The sequence below is a fragment of the Lissotriton vulgaris genome, chromosome 10, assembly GCF_964263255.1.
Source record: "Lissotriton vulgaris chromosome 10, aLisVul1.2, whole genome shotgun sequence".
Classification (NCBI taxonomy): Eukaryota; Metazoa; Chordata; class Amphibia; order Caudata; family Salamandridae; genus Lissotriton; species Lissotriton vulgaris.
The window spans coordinates 746847879-746870001 of record NC_141698.1 but is presented as its reverse complement, the minus strand read 5'-3'; positions in this window follow the sequence as shown (position 1 = coordinate 746870001).

Here is a 22123-nt window from a genome sequence, read left to right as displayed (position 1 = left end):
TCTTGATACACGCACTCAACCATAAATGTTACATTTTTCAGCGGCTACAGTGTAGTGAATGAAGCCAGCCAACGCAATTTCTTCTTGCAACCATGTTTCTTGCAAGGCGATTATATCGCAGTTAGCCCATTCGTCTAAGGCTAATCCGTCCTCCAACAGTCTTTTAGCACCAGCAATATTCCATTATAGTACATGTGTATCATCGTTTGCTGCGTGATTCGTCTTGTCTCTGTTCGGTCAATTCTTCAGCTTATCATTTAGCATGCTGGGAAGCCATTTCCAATTATCCTTTGGTAGTAGGGATTCCCCGACTCTATCTGCTTCCATTCCTTCCTGGGTAAGAACTACATCACTTCTGCCTTTAGAATTATATAAGATCGAATAGACTGGCTTTCGTGGAGCAAGGTCAGCCAATTTCCTAGTAAGTTGCAAGCTACTAAGTTTCTTTAGAGGAAGCAGATAACGTGGGGTAATGGGCTGTGATAGTTGAATGCCCCATGTTTGAAATATGTCCGATCTCCCTAATATTAGTTGCACTGTCGCAGGGGTTTTCCAAGTGGTCAGTGTTTGTTTGTTTATTATGTCTTTGGACCCTCCTAGAAATTGAACCTGTTCTAGATCTGTAGTTTTAATGTCACTTAGTTCCTTGATTTCGGCCATGAGTTTCAAGATATTGCTCCTATTCAATATGTCGTGACAACCCTCTGTCTTATACTCCGGAGTCCAAATAATTTGATGACGGTCGTCACCAGGCTTAGAAGAGTCTGTCCTTGGCTTTTCTTCTTCCTCCTGATTTTGTTGCATAATTTACTTATTCGTTATGCAGAAGCTTAATTTACCCTAAATCAAATTACTCTGAATTTCTAATGTCGGTCTTTGATTATGACGTTGGGGATTATCTGCAATATCTTGTACTCCCATTTCTAGCACTATTTGTGATGAAGAAGCAGTCATTACCTTATTCCCTATTTCTTTGCGATGTTCGGTATGTGATTGGCTGGATGTACGGTCTGGAACCCCATTTGTGCCAGCTGAATAATTTGAAACTTGCGAGATTTGATGTTTTGGTATATTTATTGTGTCAGTTGGTTGTATGTGCCCTTCCGTGTTGTTATTTTCCAGGACTGGAGCCAGATCTTGAGGTGGCATACTTTTCCGAATAGCTTTTGAATGCTTGATCTCTTCTGGATAAGGAAAACTGTTTCTTTCCCAGTTCGCAGTTTTGTTGGAGTTTTTATCAGAGCCAATGATAGGCGAGTTGTTCACTCTTAACGGGACATTCTGCTGATTTTTCGTTACATGTAAGGGGCTTATCGCGCTTCCTGGGAGTTGGGAGCCCTTGGGTTCCTTATTGGTCATCAGGTTTACATTATTGGACTTATCGTCTCTTTCTGTTGCCTCTGGAATAATTCCCCTAATGCAGTCCTCTTTTCTTAGTCTTGCATTTAGATTTGAAAAATGGGATATATTCTAATGCCTGACTGTAAATCTGCTTCGCATTTTTTGTTCCTGGCTTTCTGTTCTTTTTTCCTTTGTCTCTTAGTATTTGCTTTATTGGTTCTGAGATGATTGCCTCAGCCGTAAATTTTCCGCTGGTTTCATTGCTAATTGTAGCTTTTCCCGGGCTGAGGATTTCTTCTTTGTTAAGTTGCCTTAAGGAAGGCTCATTGTCAGTTGGAAATTGATGCTCGATTTTGAGAGTGCCCAATCGATCTGAGTCCGTATCAGGGTTAATAAAGCGTTTGTTTAGAGTGAGTATCTGTTCTAATACAGTTGGTAGTGTACCCAGTTTGTCGAGAATTGGTCCGCAAGAGCAGGTTGGTTGGAGTGCAAGAGTATTTGCTTGTGCTCTTTTAATTAAGTTGTTCAGATTATCTAATTTCGTATTTATCCCTGCTATGTAGGATGTGATTACATTCATTAGGTCGATTTGAATGTCCAATATATCGGATTGCATTATTAAGGTTGTCATAGATGTTTGTAATGTTTGTAATAGGGGAGCAACAAAATCCGGAGGCCCTTCATCCTTGCGGGAATATGACTTGGCCTCATTATTTGTTGATTTATTATGCCTCGCGTTTACTGCTGGTAAATAGATTTCGCTGAGACCCGTTGGCCTGTGTTGAGTCTCTTTGTAGCATGAACTAGCTGATTGTTGGTCCTCTTCATTACTTCGCTTTTCAGCTGCCGGGGCTGCCTCATCTTGGACTGAGTTTGTGTCAGCCAATGGATCTTTCTCTTTGCTTTTATCTAATGAGTGGCTAGTGTTAGGCCACAGGTGGGAAAGCTCGTCAAAGCTTGAATGCAAAAGTTGTATGTAGTTTTGTTGAGCTTCATTCATTACTTCCGGACTTGGACTACGATTTATTACGTTTTTTGAAGGCTTTTGTTGTGTGGATATGGTAATAAATTCGTCGAAAGCAGAGTGTACTGTCGCTGATGTAATTAGGCAGCTTTTTGTCTCAATAGGATTTTTTTTTATGATCTAAATTTGTTGATTGGTCTTGCCCTTTAGGGGAGTCACAATTTTCGCTGGATTGGGGATTTTTATTCCCTGAAGTAGGCGTTTTAGCAGCATCTTCCAGCCTCTGATCGTTTACTGCAAAATCTTTTACTGGGGCTATGGGAGTCGATAATTCCGCAACTTCCCCTGTTGAGGAAAACAGTGCTGACCCAGGGTGCTTCAAAAAGTGGAACCATAAGCTCTGTAAAGAGTTTTTGTTTGAGGCAGATTTTTCGATTAGAGAAGCGATTGGTGAAATAAGTGGGTTTTTCAGAGTGTTATTTGTCTTGTTAGCAATTGTTTTATCGACTCTTCTCCGTTTGGCTGTGCCCCTTGAGGCAGCTGACTTTTCTCCTGGAGCCTTCCTCACTTTACCAGACCTCATAGTTAATCTGGATTCGAGTTGGCTTGGCTTATGCACCAAATGACCAAATAACCAGAGATTATTTTGCAGGCGGCAAGCTGCTCACTGTGCCCACTGTGCCGCTGTGTCAGCCCCCTTGCTACCGGCGGATCACCTGCCGGGGAGGAGGCTATTGCTGCCACTCTTTATGCCTTCTTCGGGCTTAGATTAGCCTCTTATCTAGACCAGTGCTAAGGCCCAAGGTTCTATTGTCAAGAGCACTGTTGATTGCTTGGTTGCTTGCGGAGGGGGTAAGCGCCTAATGAGAGACGATGGGGAGGCTACGCCAGGCTACAGTCTGATCCAATCGCTAGGCATTCAAGGCCAAGACCAAGGACAACTGGAAGGCGTCACTCTGATCATCTGCGTAACCCCATGCCCAATCGCAATCGCAGTGGCTTTCTCTCTGGCAATTTCCCTGCGTCACCCCCGCATCTCCCAGGCTCTCCCAGGCGTGAAGGAGGCGTGTGGTAGCAACTATTAGTTAAACTATTAATCAGCATTCCCGGGTACACCTCTGTTTGGAGTATTGTGCTTTTGTGTGCCCTCTCTGTTATGTTATGTTATGTTATATGTTGTCTTATATAGCGCACGGCTACTCAAAAAGAGTGTCCTAGCGCTTTTATTGAGAACCTGTAGCAGAATAACACAACACAGTGATATAAAAGCAAATCAAAAGAAACAAAGAAACAGGGTAAATAGCCTAAAGGGCAAAAAGCCAGGTTTTAAGGCCCTTCCTAAAGGTAAGCAGATTAGTGGCACCACGTAACGCCAAAGGCAAAGTGTTCCACAACTGTGGCGCCAGCAGCCTAAAGGAGCGGCCTCCAATGCGGGCCCTTTTTACTCGCGGGACCACCGCAAGAAACAGAGATTCAGATCTTAGAGATCGAGCCGGGTGGTAGAAGGCGAGTCTCCTTTGGAGATACTTTGCTCCCACAGCATGAAGAGCCTTGTAGGCCAAGGTCAAGGCCTTGAAAGCTATCCTCTTCCGGATAGGCACCCCGCTCCTCTCTCGGGAGCGGGGAGCCGGCGGAGCAATGTCATGGAAGGAAGCGGAGCCTTTCAATGTGCCAAATTGGCTTCTCTGTAGTCCCGTCTTGCCGTCTTGCCTGGGGAACCTACTACCGGGTAACGGGCTACGGGAGGTCAGATCAGGCGGGACCTTGAGGAGACTCTAAGCGAGAATTCACCGCTCGCTCACCGCACCACTGAGTATGGCGATTGGTGTTCTGCTCGCTTCCGCAGTTGCGACTGCTCTCTGCTGCTCTCTGGCATACAGAATCTATGACCCTCCTACAGAATTTGAGAACGTTCTAGAAAGTTTTCTTAAAGGCACGGTATCCCTTTTTGAGCCACATATTGGCAGCCTATGAGGCTTGTTTGTCCTTCCCTTCCTCTCTATCATTCCAGAGGCTTTGTTGGTTAAAGGGGAAGTTTTTCTCTATGAAGAAAACTTGGCAGGCTGTGCTGTGTGTGGTTTTTGGTGGAATGTCTAGTTGAAGTACTGGACAGTGTAGCCTGTGGATATAGGCTGAATTATATGTCTTTAAATTCTCTCTTAAGTGTCTGTGCAGGACTGCATTGTTAGACAGTTTAAGAGATTATTTTTGATTGCTCCGGTGTCCACGCTCATGAGCGGGACTATTCACTAGATTATGACTATAACAGAGAAAACCCTACTACAGAACTGGAGTTACAGGATAGAAACTACTCCTTATAGCAAACATCCCACATCTGTTCCACAGCCAAAGGCTACTTCTTTAAAAAAGATAAAAAGAATTGAAAAATGCAGAGAGCAATGACATATTCAATTTAATCTGGAAAATATGAATCACAAGTGAATTTAAGTACAACTAAACATTTCCTCATTCAGTATCGAAAGTATATATTCATGGCATACATTAAGGGCCCGATTCCGATTTCGTCCGGAAGGGCTCCCAACCAACTCGGTCATTGCCCGCCGGATTAGTTCCCGACCGAGCTATTTCGATGGGCTCGGTCGGGAAGGAATCCGACTCAGATTCCCGGATTGCAGACGACAGGCTCGGCGGACCTGTCTGCAGTCCGGAAATCCTCCAGTACTCCCCCGGTCGCCTCTTTCTGACCGAGGGAGTACGATGGCATCTTTTCACTGCATTTTTGTGTCGGTCTGTCTGGCACAAAAAGGCAGTCAGAAGCTGTCTCTGGGGGCCTCCAGCAGGGCCCCCATGGGTGTGAGGTTACCGGATGGCAGCATGGGGATACCTATGGTGCCCCTCCGTTGATCCCCGCACCCGGTGGCAGGCACCTTGGGGTGCCGGCCAAAGGTTGCAGGGATGAACTGCACCCCTGCTTTCAGCAATGCAAGCATGCTTTCCGATCGGAAAGCATGCTTGCATTGTCAGGTATACGAATGGGACTGAACACTGTTCGGTCACATCCTACTAGCAGGGCTGTAACCGACGACAGCAGGTCGGTCGGTTACAGCTCCTGCCCGATGTCGGACGGACTTAGGTCCGTCCGACATCGGAATAGGCCCCTAAGTAGAAATCATGCTAAGATTAAAAGTGTTAAAGAGTAAGAGCATAAATTAATAGTAATAGAACTGGCTACTTACTGCCCAAACTGACCAAGACGAAACACATATGACTTCTATTGACCTACAACAAATGCTAATCTAGTGCCATGACATACATCTTTATGGAAGCTCCACCTCTCATATTTGGTTACACTATCGCTTTCAATGTTTGGTTTCATCCTTATTTTGATCAGTGGGATTGTGCGCAGTAAAGATTTGCCAACAGTATGTTTGCAAACATTGCAGGAATCATTCCATCGTAAAAGTAACTGCACTGATACTATGTTGCATGTATTGGCTTATCAGTTGTTCTTGGAAGCAGAATACCCCTTCAAGATGTTGCTCATATGCATCCCTGCCCTTAGTCACACAGACGCAAGTATCTTCTGTGGAGATCATGATGTTGATAGCCAGGGCAGAATGAAGGTGACTATGTACACTTCAAAGTTCCTTCTTTGAAGTCACTCCAGCTTCAAAGGCACAACTGGGCACAACTGGGTATAAGTGCCAAAGAGGATTTGAGTCCCTGAAGCAGGCCATGGGCACAGCTTGTGTGCTCAAGACCCTGACTTCTCCAATTGCATGGGGGTAGTTTTATCACAGTTAAATGAAGAGGGCCTACGCCAATCTGTAGCCTTCATCTCTAGGATTTTATTTTCCAGGGAACAAAGGTGAAGTGATATTAAATGGGAAACATTTGCTGTGGTCTGTGCACTGAAGAAATTGAGACCATACATATTTGGGACTCATTTCATGATTCAGACAGCCCACAGGCCCCCAGGTGGCTAACTAAAATAAGGGGTGTGAATCCAAAACTGTTGAGGTGGTCCCTTTTCCTACAGGGAATGGATTTTACAGTGGAACGCAGACCTGGAGTTGATCACGCCAATGCTGATGATCTTTCCAGGTTCGTCAGTATTAGTGATGAGAAATCCCAGGAGGTTCAATAGCTCTACCCACTTTTTCCTGGGAGTGGCCCATTCTACACTTGGCATACTTAGGGTGGCCTTCTCCCAGACATTTTGCCTGATTGCCGCCCATTTGTACTGATTTGTTTTGTTAGCTTAGGACTCTTGGCACTTTACCACTGCTAACCAGTGTTAAAGTGTGTGTGCTTCCCCCTAACATGGTTTGATTGACGTACCCACCATTTGCACATTTAATTTACTTATAATTCCCTATGTTCAGTGCCCAGGTCCTGTACATTAAATACTACTAGTGGGCCTGCATCACTGATTGTACCACCCACAGAATTAGCTCTTTAAACATGTCTCAGGCTTGTCTCTGCAGAACCCCTACGTACAGTTTACACTGGAATGTCAACTTCCCATTTAAAACCCCTTGCCAAACCTTAAACTCACTTTTTATTACATGTATGTCATCCCTTAGGCAGGCCTGATGTACCCATAGGGCAGGACGCTCTGTAACTAAAAAGAAGGACATGTACTTTAAGTTGTGAATGTCTTGTTAGTGAAAAACTCCCAAACTTGTTTTTCACTACTGAGAGGCATCCACCCCTTATAGGTTAACATTGGGAAGTCCTTATTACAAATATTATGTTGTAATTCTTAACAGAGAAAAGGTGGAGTGGCAATGTTTAGTACCTCTGGAATTACTTGTTGAATATACTGAGGATCAGATGACAAACTCCCAGCGCAGCTTGCTTCCTGGCGGCAGATTTTCTAGGTTATTCTATGCACTGTTGTGATGAATAGGAGATAAGTAGACTGTAATTTCCCAGAAACACATGCACTCTCCTAGCAGATATATATGTATATTGATATCTACTGTTCTAATGGTAACTGGTAGCTTAAGGTGACTAAGCGCCTACTGTTATGAGTGGTCTTGTAACTGAAAGTCTAAATTGCCTGGTTGCAATTCTAAAGTTCACTTAGCCCACATTCTGTCGTTTATTATCTGTAACTCAGTGTAAGTCCAATACTTCTCTTCCCACTGAGCGTTGAGAATAATGTAAATCCTCACAAAAATAATGAAATGGGACTTACTTGACAGTTCACAGGAAACGAGAAGTATAGTGCCTGGAAATGCTCTTCTTCTTTCTGTCAAGAACTAAACTCACCAGGTTTCAGACTTTTGGTTTACTTGAAAATACCTGACAATGAACTCTAATTTGATATGACGAAGACTATCTCTGAATGTCAGGCAGAGTAGCGAAATCCAGACGCTACTGCCCGGAAGGAAATTCTGACTAAACCATGCACGAGGCATAAATGCTCCACACTCCGAGAATCCAACGATTGAAGTGTGCACCACGCATAGAGTGTGCGCGCAAATACTCTACTCGAAAAACTCGGGGAAAACCATAGAGCGGTGATTGATAGTGGAACTGATGGCAGCCGCCATCTTGGAATTCCGTTGTAATCTGAAACAGGAACTCCTAGAATTCGATAGTAAAGACCTCCCAGAGGGCAAGCAATGTTTCCAATGAAGTAACCTACCAAACACTCTCTTTCTATCTTGACCAGTGAGTTGATGTTTGACCCTAAATTGAGACACCAACTGGGCAGTCCTGACATAGTGGGCCCTACGAGGGTCCTGTATCCTGCCTTTGCTCAATTTAATTCCGCTGCACTGTTGTCTTTGTCCAGCGCAATTAATGAACACTGCTAGCACTATTTGCTTTTTAGTGTTATTTTTCTACTTAGGTGCTGATTATGATTCCGTTAGGAAAGCATTCCGACTGAATCGGTTCCGGAATGCTTTCCTAATGACTCGGATTGGAGGAGTCCACCAAGCAACTGGATGTATCAGGATGCATCCGGATACGATTCGGTCAGACTCCCATTGAATTCAATGGTAGCCTGTGTACCAAACGTGAACAAAGGCTCTCAATGAAAAAAGTGGTTGGTGGGGAAAAGCGTGCATCCTGTGTCGTGCACACAATGATACGTCTCCTTTTCCCTCGATTTCTTCCTCGGCCTCGGCGAGGAAGAAATCGAGGGAAAAGGAGAGGACAACAGGGGGTACATTGGGCAACAGAGACCACTCCTTCACACACCGAGACGCGATCAGGCCAACAACAGACAAGCACGTCGAGGACAGTGACAGCGACCTAGTTATAAACCTCAGTACTCGAACACTCACAGCAGACGAGAGATCTGTTCTGAATAAGGGGCTAGGCTTTGTCCCGACGAACATTTGTGATCCCTTCACCCTGAGACGTGAACTTGAGAACTTCTATAGGAAGATACGTCTCCACTTTTTCTTTAATACCAACCAAGACATAGGTGACAATGAGGAACTGACAGATAGCAACACAGGTCTTAGACCCAAATCAACCTTTACGCCTTTGAGCCACCAAGTACCAGCACGGGTTATTGCTTTTGAACAAGCAGTAACCCATGATATCCAGAACCTCAGTCAATGCAAACACAAACCTTATCATAACATCACGAGAGCCGAAAAAGCAGCCCTTGGAGTCCTGGCTAAAGATGCATCCCTTACAGTCCAACCCGCTGACAAGGGTGGATCAATTGTGCTTCTAGATACAGAGGTTTATCGAGAAGAATGTATGAGGCAGCTCAATGACACTAGATCTTACCGCCGCCTCATTGAAGATCCCACAACCAGAGTGGCACATGAAATTAAAACTCTGATTGAAGAAGCATCAGGTGAAGGTTGGATTACGCCTCAAGAAGCGAGATACTTGGTCACGACCCATCCTGTAACACCTTATTTTTACTGCCTACCCAAGGTACATAAAGAAAAAAGGCCACCACCAGGGCGCCCGATTATTTCGGGAATAGGCTCACTTTTAGAGCCCTTGTCCACGTTTGTGGATTTTTTCTTAAAACCCATCGTATCTGAAACTCCAATGTATCTGAAAGATACTGGCGATGTCTTGAGATTATTGACAACAGTGGAATTCGACGTCACGACTGACCTATTGGTAAGTTTTGACGTCGAGTCTTTATACACATGCATTCCACAACAAGAAACGTTGGAGTGTATCAGGTGTCTCCTTGAATCAAGGCAATTGGATACCATCACTCCGGTAGGATTTATCATGGAATGTGCGAGGCTGGCCATGACCGAAAAAAATTTCCGATACGAGGATGGTCTGTTTTTACAGGTCTTCGGAACCTCTATGGGGAGTGTTTTCGCCCCAAGTCTTGCGAACCTATACATGCATCAATTCGAGCAAGAACACGTCCTTCACCACAGCAACCCTTATCTCCATCAGGTGTTGCTGTGGAGAAGATATATTGATGACGTGATATGCATTTGGAGGGGTTCTACTGATGACGCCACATCATTTCATAACTGGCTCAATTCACGTAATCAATATCTAAACTTTACTATGGAATCAAGTAAAGAAAAACTTCAATTTTTAGATATATTGATCTTCCCAGGATTAGGAGGCTTGCAAAGTGAACTATATCGTAAACCGATGTCACGCAATTCTTTGCTGTCTTATCACAGTTTCCATCCTCAAGCACTCCGGGACAATCTACCGGTAGGTCAATTCCTTAGAGTCAGACAAGTCAAGTCAAGTCAAGTCAAAGATTTATATAGCGCGCTACATACCCAGAGGGTCTCAAGGCGCTTGAAGAAGGGTGGGGAATTACTTGTCGAATATCCAAGTTTTCAGTTGCTTTCTGAATGCTAGGTGGTTCTGAGTGAGGCGAAGGTGAGTGGGAAGTGAGTTCCAGGTTTTAGCTGCCAGGTAGGAGAAGGATCTACCTCCCATAGTGGTTTTGTTGATGCGAGGTACAGTAGCAAGGGCTTGGTTGGCGGATCGTAGCTGGCGGGAGGGGGTGTAGAAGGAAAGTCGTGCGTTGAGGCATTCGGGTCCAAGTTCGTAAAGTGCTTTGTGTGCGTGGGTTAGGAGGCGGAAAGTAATCCTCTTATTGACGGGGAGCCAGTGGAGGTTTTTCAGGAGACCAGAGATGTGGTCTTTACGCGGGATGTCTAGTATGAGTCTGGCTGAAGCGTTCTGGATGCGTTGGAGTTTTTTCTGGAGTTTTGCGGTGGTACCGGCGTATAGGGTGTTTCCGTAGTCCAGGCGGCTCGTGACCAGTGCGTGGGTGACTGTTTTCCTAGTTTCGGTGGGGATCCAGCGAAATGTTTTTTTGAGCATGCGAAGAATGTTGAAACAAGATGATGAGACGGCGTTGACTTGTCTGTTCATAGAGAGTGAGGAGTCCAGGATGACGCCCAGGTTCCGTGCGTGGTCCGTCGGGATGGGTGCTTTTCCAAGGGCCTCTGGCCACCAAGAGTCATCCCAGGCGGAGGGGGAGGTACCTAAGATAAGGACTTCTGTTTTGTCTGAGTTCAGTTTCAGACGGCTGTGCTTCATCCATTTGGCTACTTCTTTCATTCCTTCATGTAGGTTGGTTTTGGCAGTGTTAGGGTCCCTGGTGAGTGATAGGATCAGTTGAGTGTCATCAGCGTAGGAGATGATATTGAGGTTGTGTTGGCGTGCGATGGCCGCGAGGGGGCTCATGTATACGTTCAAGAGGGTGGGGCTGAGTGAAGATCCTTGTGGTACGCCGCAGATGACTTCAGTGGCCTCAGACTTGAATGGTGGGAGGCGGACTCTCTGGGTTCTTCCGGTGAGGAACGAGGTGATCCATTCCAGTGCTTTACCTTGGATTCCGATGTTTCTGAGGCGCTGTAAAAGGGTGTTATGACAGACTGTGTCGAAGGCTGCGAAGAGGTCGAGGAGGATGAGGGCGACTGTGTCGCCATTGTCCAGTAGGGTTCGAATGTCGTCTGTTGCTGCGATGAGGGCGGTCTCAGTGCTGTGTTTGGCTCGGAAGCCGGACTGTGAGGAGTCGAGGGATTTGTTGGTTTCGAGGAAGGCGGCTAGCTGGTTGTTGACAGCGTTCTCGATGACTTTGGCCGGGAATGGAAGGAGCGAGATGGGGCGGTAGTTTTTGAGTTCGGTGGAGTCAGCAGTGGGTTTTTTCAGGAGGGCGCTGAGTTCAGCGTGTTTCCAGCTTTCCGGGAAGGTGGCGGAGTTGAGGGAGCTGGTGTGGTGCTATTATGGAGTCTGCTTTGTTGAAGATGTGATGAGGGCATGGGTCTGTAGGGGATCCTGAGTGGATGGAGTTCATTAGGCGGATGGTGTCCTCGGTGGAGATTGGGTTCCAGCCATTAAGGATGTTCAAGGGGGGTGAAGGTCCTGCAGAAGGTTGGGTGGGTTGGTCTCCGGGTAGGTTGTCGAAGCTGTTGTGGATGTCTGCGATTTTGTTGTGGAAGAATGAAGCTAGTGAGTCGCAGAGGGCTTGAGAGGGGGTGATGTCGTTGGAGTTGGCTGATGGGTTGGTAAATTCTTTGACGATGTTGAATAATTCCTTGCTGTTGTGGGCGTTGTTATCTAGTCGGTCTTTGAAAGCGGCTTTCTTGGCACACCGGATTAGTTGGTGGTGTATGCGGGTGACGTTTTTGAAGGCGTCCCTGGTGTTGGTGTTTGAGTCTTTTTTCCAGGCATTCTCGAGGGAGCGACAGAGTTTCTTCGATTTCTTAAGGTCATCGTTGAACCAGGAGGCGTTTTTGCTGCCTAGTTTGATTTGACGTTTTTTCAGCGGTGCTAGGATGTCGGCGCTGTTGGATAGCCATTGGGTGAGGTTAATGGCTGCTTGGTCGGGGTTTGAGGAGTGGGTGGGGGGGTTTTGAAGAAGCGTTGAGGAGATCTGGTCGATGGTGATTTTGTTCCAGTTTCTTCGCAGAGTAGGTTGAGGATGGTTGTGGGTTGTGGTCTTATTGTAGGTAAAGTGAACGCAGCTGTGGTTCGTCCAATGGAGAGCTGTGGTGTGACTGAAGGAGACATGTTTGCTGGAGGTGAAGATAGAGTCGAGTGTGTGACCTGCAATGTGGGTGGGGGTGGTGACAAGTTGTTTGAGTCCGATGTTGACGAGATTGTCCAGAAGGGTGGTGGTGTTGCTGTCATTGCTCTTTTCCAGGTGGAAGTTGAGGTCTCCCAATAGAATGTATTCCTCGGAGGGGAGGGCGTGTGGGGTGATAAAGTCAGTGATGTCGTCACTAAATTGTGCACGGGATCCAGGAGGCCGGTAGAGGAGGGTGCCTCTGAGTGTGGTCTTGGGGTCGGTGTGGATCTGGAAGTGAAGGTGTTCAGCGCTGGCAAGGTTGATGTCTGAGCTGGTTGAGATGCGGATGGAATTCTTATGGACGATAGCGATGCCTCCTCCGGTTTGGTCGGTGCGGTCCGTACGGATGATTTTGTAGCCTTCCGGGATGGCAATGGTGATGTCTGGGGCTGATGAGGCGTTCATCCATGTTTCTGTTAGGAAGGCGACGTCCGGGGAGATGGTGTCTAATAGATTCCAGAGGTCGATGGCGTGCCTGTGGACCGAGCGGGTGTTGAGCAGGATGCACTTCAGGTGGTTAGTGTCAGGTATCTGTTGTGTGTTCGTGGATGAGGAGTTGTTCTTGGTGCCGTCGAACTTGCAGGAGTTACAAGAGAAGGGTCCATGGGTTTGTCCAGGTTCCATCAACATGCCAAAGAACTGTCATCACAGTTAAAGGAACGACACTATCCTAATCAATTGGTTAGACGCGCCTGTAAAAGAGCATCTAATAATAATCGGCAAGCGCTCATTGAACCCCTAAACAGAATGACAACAACAGATCGCATGACCATGGTACACACTTTTAGCACCCTTTCCAATGGTGTCAAGAAAATTGTTCTGAGACACTGGAAAATATTGAATACAGCATCAAGCAATGTTCCACGCCCTTTGTTCGCCTCCAAAAGAGGTCCTAGTATTAGAGACAGTCTTGTCCATACTAGACCAAGATATCAGCAAAAAGAAGTCACCAACACTCTCTGGAACACAGAACCAGTACGTGGTCACTATCTATGTGGAGGTTGTGCAGTTTGTCCTCAAACATGCAAAACCCTGACAATAGATATAGGCACAGGGAGACCTTGGCGCCTGAATAACCACACCAATTGCAACTCAGAAAAGTTGATCTACATGATCACATGTCCGTGCAAGCTGGTGTACATCGGACATACTACTAGGAAGATCAAACTCCGTATAAGCGAGCACAAGAGCACCATTCGGTGCAACAAACAATCCACTCGTCTGACCAATCATTTTTTGGAATTCAAGCATAAAGCAGACGATCTTAAATGGGTAGTGCTTGAACAACCTTTTATTCCACCACATGTGACTAATGTTTCACGCTTTCTGTTCATCAAGGAACAACGTTGGATTTTTAAACTTAGGACTGATGTCCAGGGGTTAAATGATAACATACCTTGGGTGTCTATCTGAGAATCGCGAAATACCATCACAATACGTTTTTAAAATATCCAATTAAGAAGTACATTAGCCTTTTCCAGACACAGGTTTGGTGTTGTTGAAAAACATACCCCCTCGATGAATTACATATAACCTATGCTTATATAATGCCTTGGATGGTCTTTTACCCTACACAATCACTTTTTTCCATTCTTAAACTACTTAATTCACATAGGAGTCATACTACTATGCAGTGTGTTTATTAGTGGTTGATTCATATTTTATGAGTAGGTACATAATCTTTTGTTAACTAGACTTCCATAGTGTAAACCATTCTGAATCCATGTGGTAAGATTGATCTCCCAGAGTAGTATTTTAGAAGAAGGCACGTCAATAAGCTGGTCTTTTTGAACTTTTTCAAAAGAAGGGGTTTGTGTCTATGATAACAGCATTAGAATGCCTCTTGAATTAATGCCATCTGAGTATGCGCCTAACAGAGATTCTGTTTTTAGCAAATTGTTGGTTTTACTTTCGCATATGCCGCTAGGAGGTCTGTTGTATCAGAATTACACTAACGCGGGTGCGAATAATAACTTGCAAGGATATGACTTCTTAGCGCATGCGCGAGGGATCGGGGTGACCCCCGCGACATGCGCAATAAACATCAGGCTCCATTCGGAGCTACTCAACATTTCCGTGCATGCGCGATGGATCGGTGTGACCCCGCGTCATGCGCAATAGACACTAGGCTCCATTCGGAGCTTATCTATGTCTCCGCGCATGCGGGGGTGTTGGGCTGGATCTCCGCACATGCGTGAGTGATAGAATGCTTCTCCGCGCATGAGCGAGGGATGGACTGCATCCTTGCGCATGCGTGCTGTACTTAATCGCGTTTTGGTGTACAGGTGACTTTTATCAGTTCGGAAACGGCCAGCAATTATCTAATTGGCGAGCGTATATAAACGCACCTCCTTCCGTCAGTGGGTACCTCCCCTTCGGTTCTGGCACACTCCTGGAGGTACCGACGGACAGGTAAGGAGCTTTGGATACTGGGTATGCGATCTTATGCCCAGTACTGCCTTAGTTTTTTCCAAGTTAACTCTGACTAAACTTGTCATTAACAACTATGCGTAATCTGAAAATCCCCAAGTAGACAATACTCTTTTAGCTTGGAGGCTACTGATATCTAGATTTCCTTAAATGCTCAGTGGCTCCCCATTCCTTTTGTTTTTTGAAACCCCTGAATTTCAAAGATACACGTTGGAAAAGGGGAAAGAGGGGGAAATTACAACATCCCCAGTAGAATGGAGCCCTCTTAGTATGGCACATCGTGTTCTTAATGACCTTATGGGCTTGTCATGAACAACCAAGTTTCTTTTTAGTTTCTTTTGAAAAATAAACATATTGGGTTAGAGACAGCTATCATTACCTGACATTGTCCTTCTCCATATGTTAATAGAGCGGGGCCTCTTTTCTATCCGAGCCGTTGCCGGGTGAGGTGAGGCTTACTTCCCACATAAAGCTAGGTAAGTACATCTTAGATTTATAATTTTCATTACACAGATTATCTGGATGTGACACTATATTTAGCACAGTTTTATAATTTGGTCATTATAGAGATAAATGGCCTATAGAGAAACAGAATGCCACTAATCTTATTAATAAACTGTTACATACTTTGTTGTTTCTGTGTTGTCACGAAATGTTTCCTTTTCTTGATGTCCACAGGAAAAGATTACATGTTACATGGTTATTAACCAGGAGACGGTAGGATGGTTCATTGAGCCACACAAATTCCAATTCTTGTAAACCACATTATAGGTTTTTTTTATATCACTTTTTTCACACTAATAATGGTGGTTATTGCAGTAGCTTATTTTCCAGCTTGGCCCTGAAGAATGCCGGTAAATAGATACCATTATGGCAGAAACATGTTGGCCTAGATTTTATATGTTTACTGTACAGTGATATTTTCACACTGTCATCACACCTTCTTTTACTTGACGTCCGGGAGATACCAATAAACACATTTTTCTACCCTGACCGTCATTTTATTCACCATCACTTTTCCTTATGAGCACTGCACCCTATCAGTACCACTTTCAGTGAGGATCCATCCTTTCTCAGCATATAGGATCTATTGGCATCAAGCAAAAGATCATTGGGTTTGGCCATATAAGATCCTGCTGACAAAGTCCTAAATGACGATGTTCCGCCATAGGGGTGGGCTGATAGGACTTCTTTCACAACCGATGGTCCTACACTGGTAGTCGTGATAGTGGTGTGCAAGTTTCTTAGCGGCTTTTTTCTGTTTCTCTACCCTAAAGACCATTAAGTTTTCTTGTTGTAGTAGTACAGTTCATGAGGGGTATGAGCTTGATAGGTCTATAAAAATATTCCCCTAGACCCTTCTTTAACAGTTGTTTTTTGGTGCACACAATGATGCCTGCCACACTGTGCATACATGGAAAGAGGGGACCCATGGATACCCCCACGACCGATTGGGAGGGCCCACTGTCTCGTCAAAACCAAGTTGGTACGGCTGTCCAAATCGGTCTTAGTACTCACTTGTTCAGAAATCGTCCCCCTTGCTCTGCACGAATCGGCTCAGAATGAGCCGGACTGCCTGAATCATCTTTGGAACTGATTCGGTCAGCCCAGACGGCTTCTACAGATCGTACTTGATCATCCGGAAAGGTGGACGATTCGGCCGGAAACATATGCTCTGAATCAGATTCGCATCATCCGAATCCCATTTGGAGTCTTTCCTAAGCCCCGTAACTTTTGTTTATAAAATCCTACTTTATTTTTCTAAACTGATATGGAGTCTTTAGTGTTTTTTTCAGTTTTACTGTTTGCTGTATTGCGCAAATAATTAACAGATGGCCTCTTAAGTTAAGCCTGACTCCTCTGTACCAAGCTACCCGAGGTTGACCACAGGTTAATTTTCTGTGTGTATCTGACTTACCTCTACTTGGATTGTGGTTTCTGCTTGGAAAGGGTGCATACCTCTGCCAATCAGGAACCCAATTTCTAATGATGTGTATGTTTTGTTTCTAAACGTTTCCTATGGCATACTCCATCTAACCTGCTTGTTAATCTGTATGTAAAGCATTGAAACAACAAATATTGACCATCATTCTCATGAGAATGTTTATCACCCGCAAATTAACTGGATTGATTTAACAGCAGTGACCGGGCTTGTAGTGTAGTTCCTATTTTCCCAATAGGCCCTGCACATTGGAATAACATAAACAGTAGTATCGACGTAGAAGTGCGGATCTTCCAGGCCTCTACTGACTATGCTAAACTTAATTGGGTTTGTTACCAACTAGCTCAGAGGTCACTGGAAACTTTCTTCTCTGAATAGGAAGTGATCAGCTTCCCTGGTACAGACAAGAAGGGATTCAGTTTTCCAACAACCGTGCAACATGACAACTTTGCTCCTCAGATAAGAGTCAATCTCTAGGGTCGTGTGAAACAATAGACAGTTATTTTACTCAGTCAGTCATTGTGCAGATTACTTTCACACTATGTAGAGAATAGAGAGACGGGCGTTTTCAATAAAGGGTAACATTTATTGAACAGTCTTTCTTCTCGTACAAGAGAAATCAATTGCCAAAATTACAAGACTTTTTATTATAAAAAGTACGTACAGTAAGATGAGTATTGCAAAATAATACTGTAAAAGCATTGATATGGTTTCTTAGCCATACAATGGTTTAAAATGAATAAAACATATATACATTCATATATACATTAGGCTAAAATACTCAACTGGTGCTTCTAACTACGCCTACCCCAGTGTACCTGACCTAAGCCTAATACTTGGGAGGGGAGTAAGTAAGTAGCTTTAGTTAAGTTGGTTTTGCCAAGGTTTGCTTCAAGAATTCTCTCTAAGGGTTTAGTCAACACCATACCTCTGGAATAGAATGATGGAGGTCTGGTATCTCCTTCAGGGGACTCGATATCCCAGTCACTCGCAAGAGTAGACTGGAAATGCCGGAGCTGGATTTCTCTGCAGGAGAAAGGACAGCGTCTCTCTCAGCGCGTCGAGGAAGAGGAGAGGCAGCGTCCGCGGGCAGCTTGCATCTGCTGGGCTCTTGCAGGGGACGGCTGTTCAGCTCCTAAGTTCACCACACCATTGTTCGCTAGTTAGCAGCGATAGCAGTAGCGATAGCAGCTATGGTATCATCAGCATAACAGCAGCTTCAGCTTCAGCGAAACAGCAGCAACACCAGCGAAAACAGCATTTGCTTAAGGCAACGTTGGTAATATTTATACCTGAAAGGTGCCTTGTTTGACGTAAGTTTTTGGACATAAGACGTCAATAAAGATGTCACTAGGAAGTGATCGTCTATCAGTGCTCATTAGAGTTCTATTACTAATCAAAACATAGCAAGAGGGGCTTTCCCAGGTTGCTGAGTTTTTATCTTGTTGAAGAACTCGGAGTGTTAATCTAGGCATCTTAGATAGTAACTTCTGCTATGCCATTGCACTAATTAGCTGCAAAGGAAGTGGCAGAGGAAGCGATTCTGAAATGTGGCTCTGTTCGTGTGAGGCCAGAGACGAGTTTCTGAATATTGCATTTCATCGGTTATGCCAATATAAGGGTACAAGGGGATTATAGCCGTATAGAGGCAAAAGGTCACAGTATCGATCAGGGGCCTAGATTAGAACGCAACACCCACTCCACGAATTCATGTCCATCAAATTACTAAAACTAGAGCAATAAGATGCATGTGTAACATTGCCCACCCCAAAATACATATATGCATTTGAAATAGGCGTATTTGTAATACGTGAAAATGTAGGCACTGTACGTTTTTGAAGCATAGAAACCATTCAAAATTATAGCATATGCAATCAATGAACGATTTTGCAAAAAGAATTACACATGAAATATCTCTGAATACAGAAAAGAAGGGCGAGATAATTTCATCACATATAAATGCATTGCAGTAAAATGTGCTAGAGGCTGGTGTAAAGTTATTATGTCTCTAGATGTATCTAAAAATAGAAGTAGAAGCTTCTGTTCTCTATGAATAGTTCTACTTTAAGCAAAGAATTTCTCGTGCCAGAAAAAAGGTGAATATGAAAAAGTGTTCAATTCAAAAGAATTATTGCTTGAACGGGGAAAATAGAGTTCCAACGCTTTTAGCAGTTTTTGTTGTTCAAAACTGAAGGCCGAATTCAGAGTTCATGGGAACGCTGCGTGTCGGAATGCTTCTCTAAAGTTATTGTTTCTGTTCGGGTGAGAACATCATATCAGACAGGCTCTCAAAGAATTGGTCTACAAAATCAGGTGACAGTTCGACCAAATTCGATAGTGCTGTAACTTGGCAGGTGTGCGAATGATTGCTGTCATCAAAGGCTGGATCAGCAATGTTCACAGAAGGTCGTACCTGGGTGATGTTGCTTTTGTCACTCGCTCCACTGTTACCACCTAGTCGTAGTACAGGAGTCTCAACGAATGCCGTCATCAGGATTGGTAGCCGCTGGGGACAACACAATGCGTGAGCCGTTATCGATATCCATTGGTACAGCTGATGGAAGTGCAAGACAGGTGCCCAACACGCACTCATCTCCGCATAGCATACATCGTAGTACAGGTAAGATGCAGTTTTGCCATATCGGCCTGAATGAAAGGAACCAGGTCATGTTTAGATCTCTCAGCCTGGCCAATCCAAGGACTCTAGTTATTCTGTCCCGGTAGCGCACTGCTAGGATTGTTTCTTCCATTCCCATAGGAGTCATGTCTGAGCTGTGGCTTGCCATATCGGAGCAGGAGGGTCAAAAATAAAATCCCTGCTACAAGTCCCAAAAATAGGGGTATGCCGCCAAAGACTGAATGTACAAAATTGGGAACGATTCCCAGGATTGCTTGAAATGGTGTTAGCAGTCCCGTAAAAATCGTCTTAAATATGCCTGGGATGCCTGTGGCACTAGACATGTTAAGAAGTTGGCTCAACATTTCTACGAAATGCACGGGGCAATTTGTTGATTAAAGGTCATGAACCTCCGTAGCTGTCCTTGCAACTAGGAGATCATACGTCTCTTTTGATGACGTGATGGGCACTGTTGTCTGCAAAAGCACAGACTTCATTTTGCTTAAAGTATCAATTCGTATAGAAGAGAAATGCAGACAAGGCCAGATGGGAGTCTCTATGTCTCCAGGGCCGCTCGGGAACAATGCTTGCATACAGCATTTGACCATGGAAGTTAAGTAAAGACAAGTGTTGCTTAATTTCAGCCAGTGTGGACGATCCTAGCCATTCAAGGCAGAGTTTCCCTACACTGTATGTTGTTACTATCCCTGGATGTTGTCTTTGGGAGTATCTAGGGTCTTGTCTGGTCATTTTTAACCCCTGTGTTTTATTCAGGAATCTATCTTGACAGTTGTTTGTGTCAGTAGGCCAGATTAACCACTTTTTCCAATCAGGATGTGTTCTGTTTAAATGTAAAATTTTAGATACGTCTATCTCAATATCTGTCGTTACATTTTCAGGTATTGGTTTTGGAATAGACGGTTTGTTTAGCTCTTTGATCTTAGCTTGGCCAAGACAGGATGTTTGGTGAATTGTGTCATTTAAAAACATCATTTGTTCTGGTATTATGCAGGTTCTGAATAGTGCTTCTAGGCCTTGTACCTGCCACTCTTTCGTACCCCAGATGGTTTTTGTTTCAATGTTATTTGTCCAATAATCAAAACCAAATGTCATCATTTTTTCATAAAATGCTTCTGAATATATCAATTTAGTGTTTGTCAGCATTGTTTTTAATCCTGTTTTATCTAACAGTTTGTAATAAAAAGTTTCTGCATCACTGGTGTTAAACCCTGAGAAGTACTTGAATTTCTCACAGACTGTTTTAGAACTGCTTTTAGGTGGTGTAGCACAATGTTCCCATTGATTATACTTAAAAACATTTCTAGGCTGTGCAGATTTATGCAAATAATGATCGCCATAATGTGTAAAACAGAACATCTGTTCATAACTAGACGAACCTTGTAAATAATCATGTTCTGTGAATCCAGCTGACATTACTAAATCAGACATCATGTTATTAATACTATCAAAGTCCCAATCATCAGAGAATGTACTAGGTTTTACAAAGTCACTTAAGGAAACCTTCAGTTGATGAGGATTCTTCAGGATCTCGACCGGACCATAGATCTCATAGTCAGTTTTCTCCCATACTACCCCACCGGGTATTGGAATGGCTGTGACATTTACTGTTGACAGTTCTCTTTTCTTCACGTGGGATGATCTGTGTGGTTTGAGGACTAGGTTGATGTTCTGACTTGCTGTGTCCATTGTACTATATTTTCCCTCAATGAATTTTCCCAAACAAAGTACCATGATGAGCCAAAGCAGGAGGAAAAATACACCTAGACCGAACCAGAACTCTAACCATGGGGAAATAAGGTAGATTTCCTTCAGTTGATGAAAGAGTTCTGTTGCTTTTTCTTTAAAAGTCTTTTTTGTTTCTGGCATCACTTCGGGGTTGCTTTGATCCTCGGAAAAGTTGTCGAAGTCGATGAAATAACCAGAGGCAGTTCTGTCAATTGTTGGGATTGTTCTTTCAATTTGTCTTTCGGTAGCACTTTCTGATGCCACATTATTGTAGACTGGTGTTTCTTGACGAACTGTTTCAATCTGTGTCTCAAGAGGCATGAGTTCCATGGCATTATTGCATAGTCCTTCTCTGTGCACTGCAGGCTGATCGAATGTGATTAGTCTTTCAGTTTGAACCTCTTGGATTGTTGCAAGATTGGGTATTCTGTTGTTTCTTGGGAGTCCACTGGGCCTACTGTTGATTATAGGCCACATGCTTGTGGTTTTACCAGGTCGATTGATACAACTCTGTTCTCCTTTTTACCAGCAAGGGGCGGTAGTACTACTGATCTTGTTCCGGTGACTGCCAAGACAGGTACTGCTTTTCTGTAAGAAGGCCCAAATTCCTTCTTCACCGCTATTTTTTCTCTGACTAGATCCCCAATCTTTGGAATCCAGACAGGCCTTGCTGGGGCTGTTGCTTGTGGTATCTGGCTGTTGCTTTAACTTTATGTTGCTTAAGGATTTTCTTGTTTCGTTCAAGTCCTGTAAAACAGCCAAACGATCTTTGATGTCAAAGTCTGTTTTCTTATCTTGTACCACTGATACTTGACTATCTAGGTCCTGAAATCTCATTCTAGTTCCGAACAATAGTTAGTACGGGCTGAAACCTTTTAGAGAATTTCTTGGCTAATTATTAAGACTGATCTGGACACTTATTAAATGTTTGACCCACCCAGCGCCTGAACCTAATACCTTCACTGTTATAGATTGCTATATGTCCCAGTTTTTTCTTTCTACCACACTATTCCCTTCGGGGTGTGACGGACAAGAATACCGCAACCCAACTCCCATGCTGGCCATGGCCTC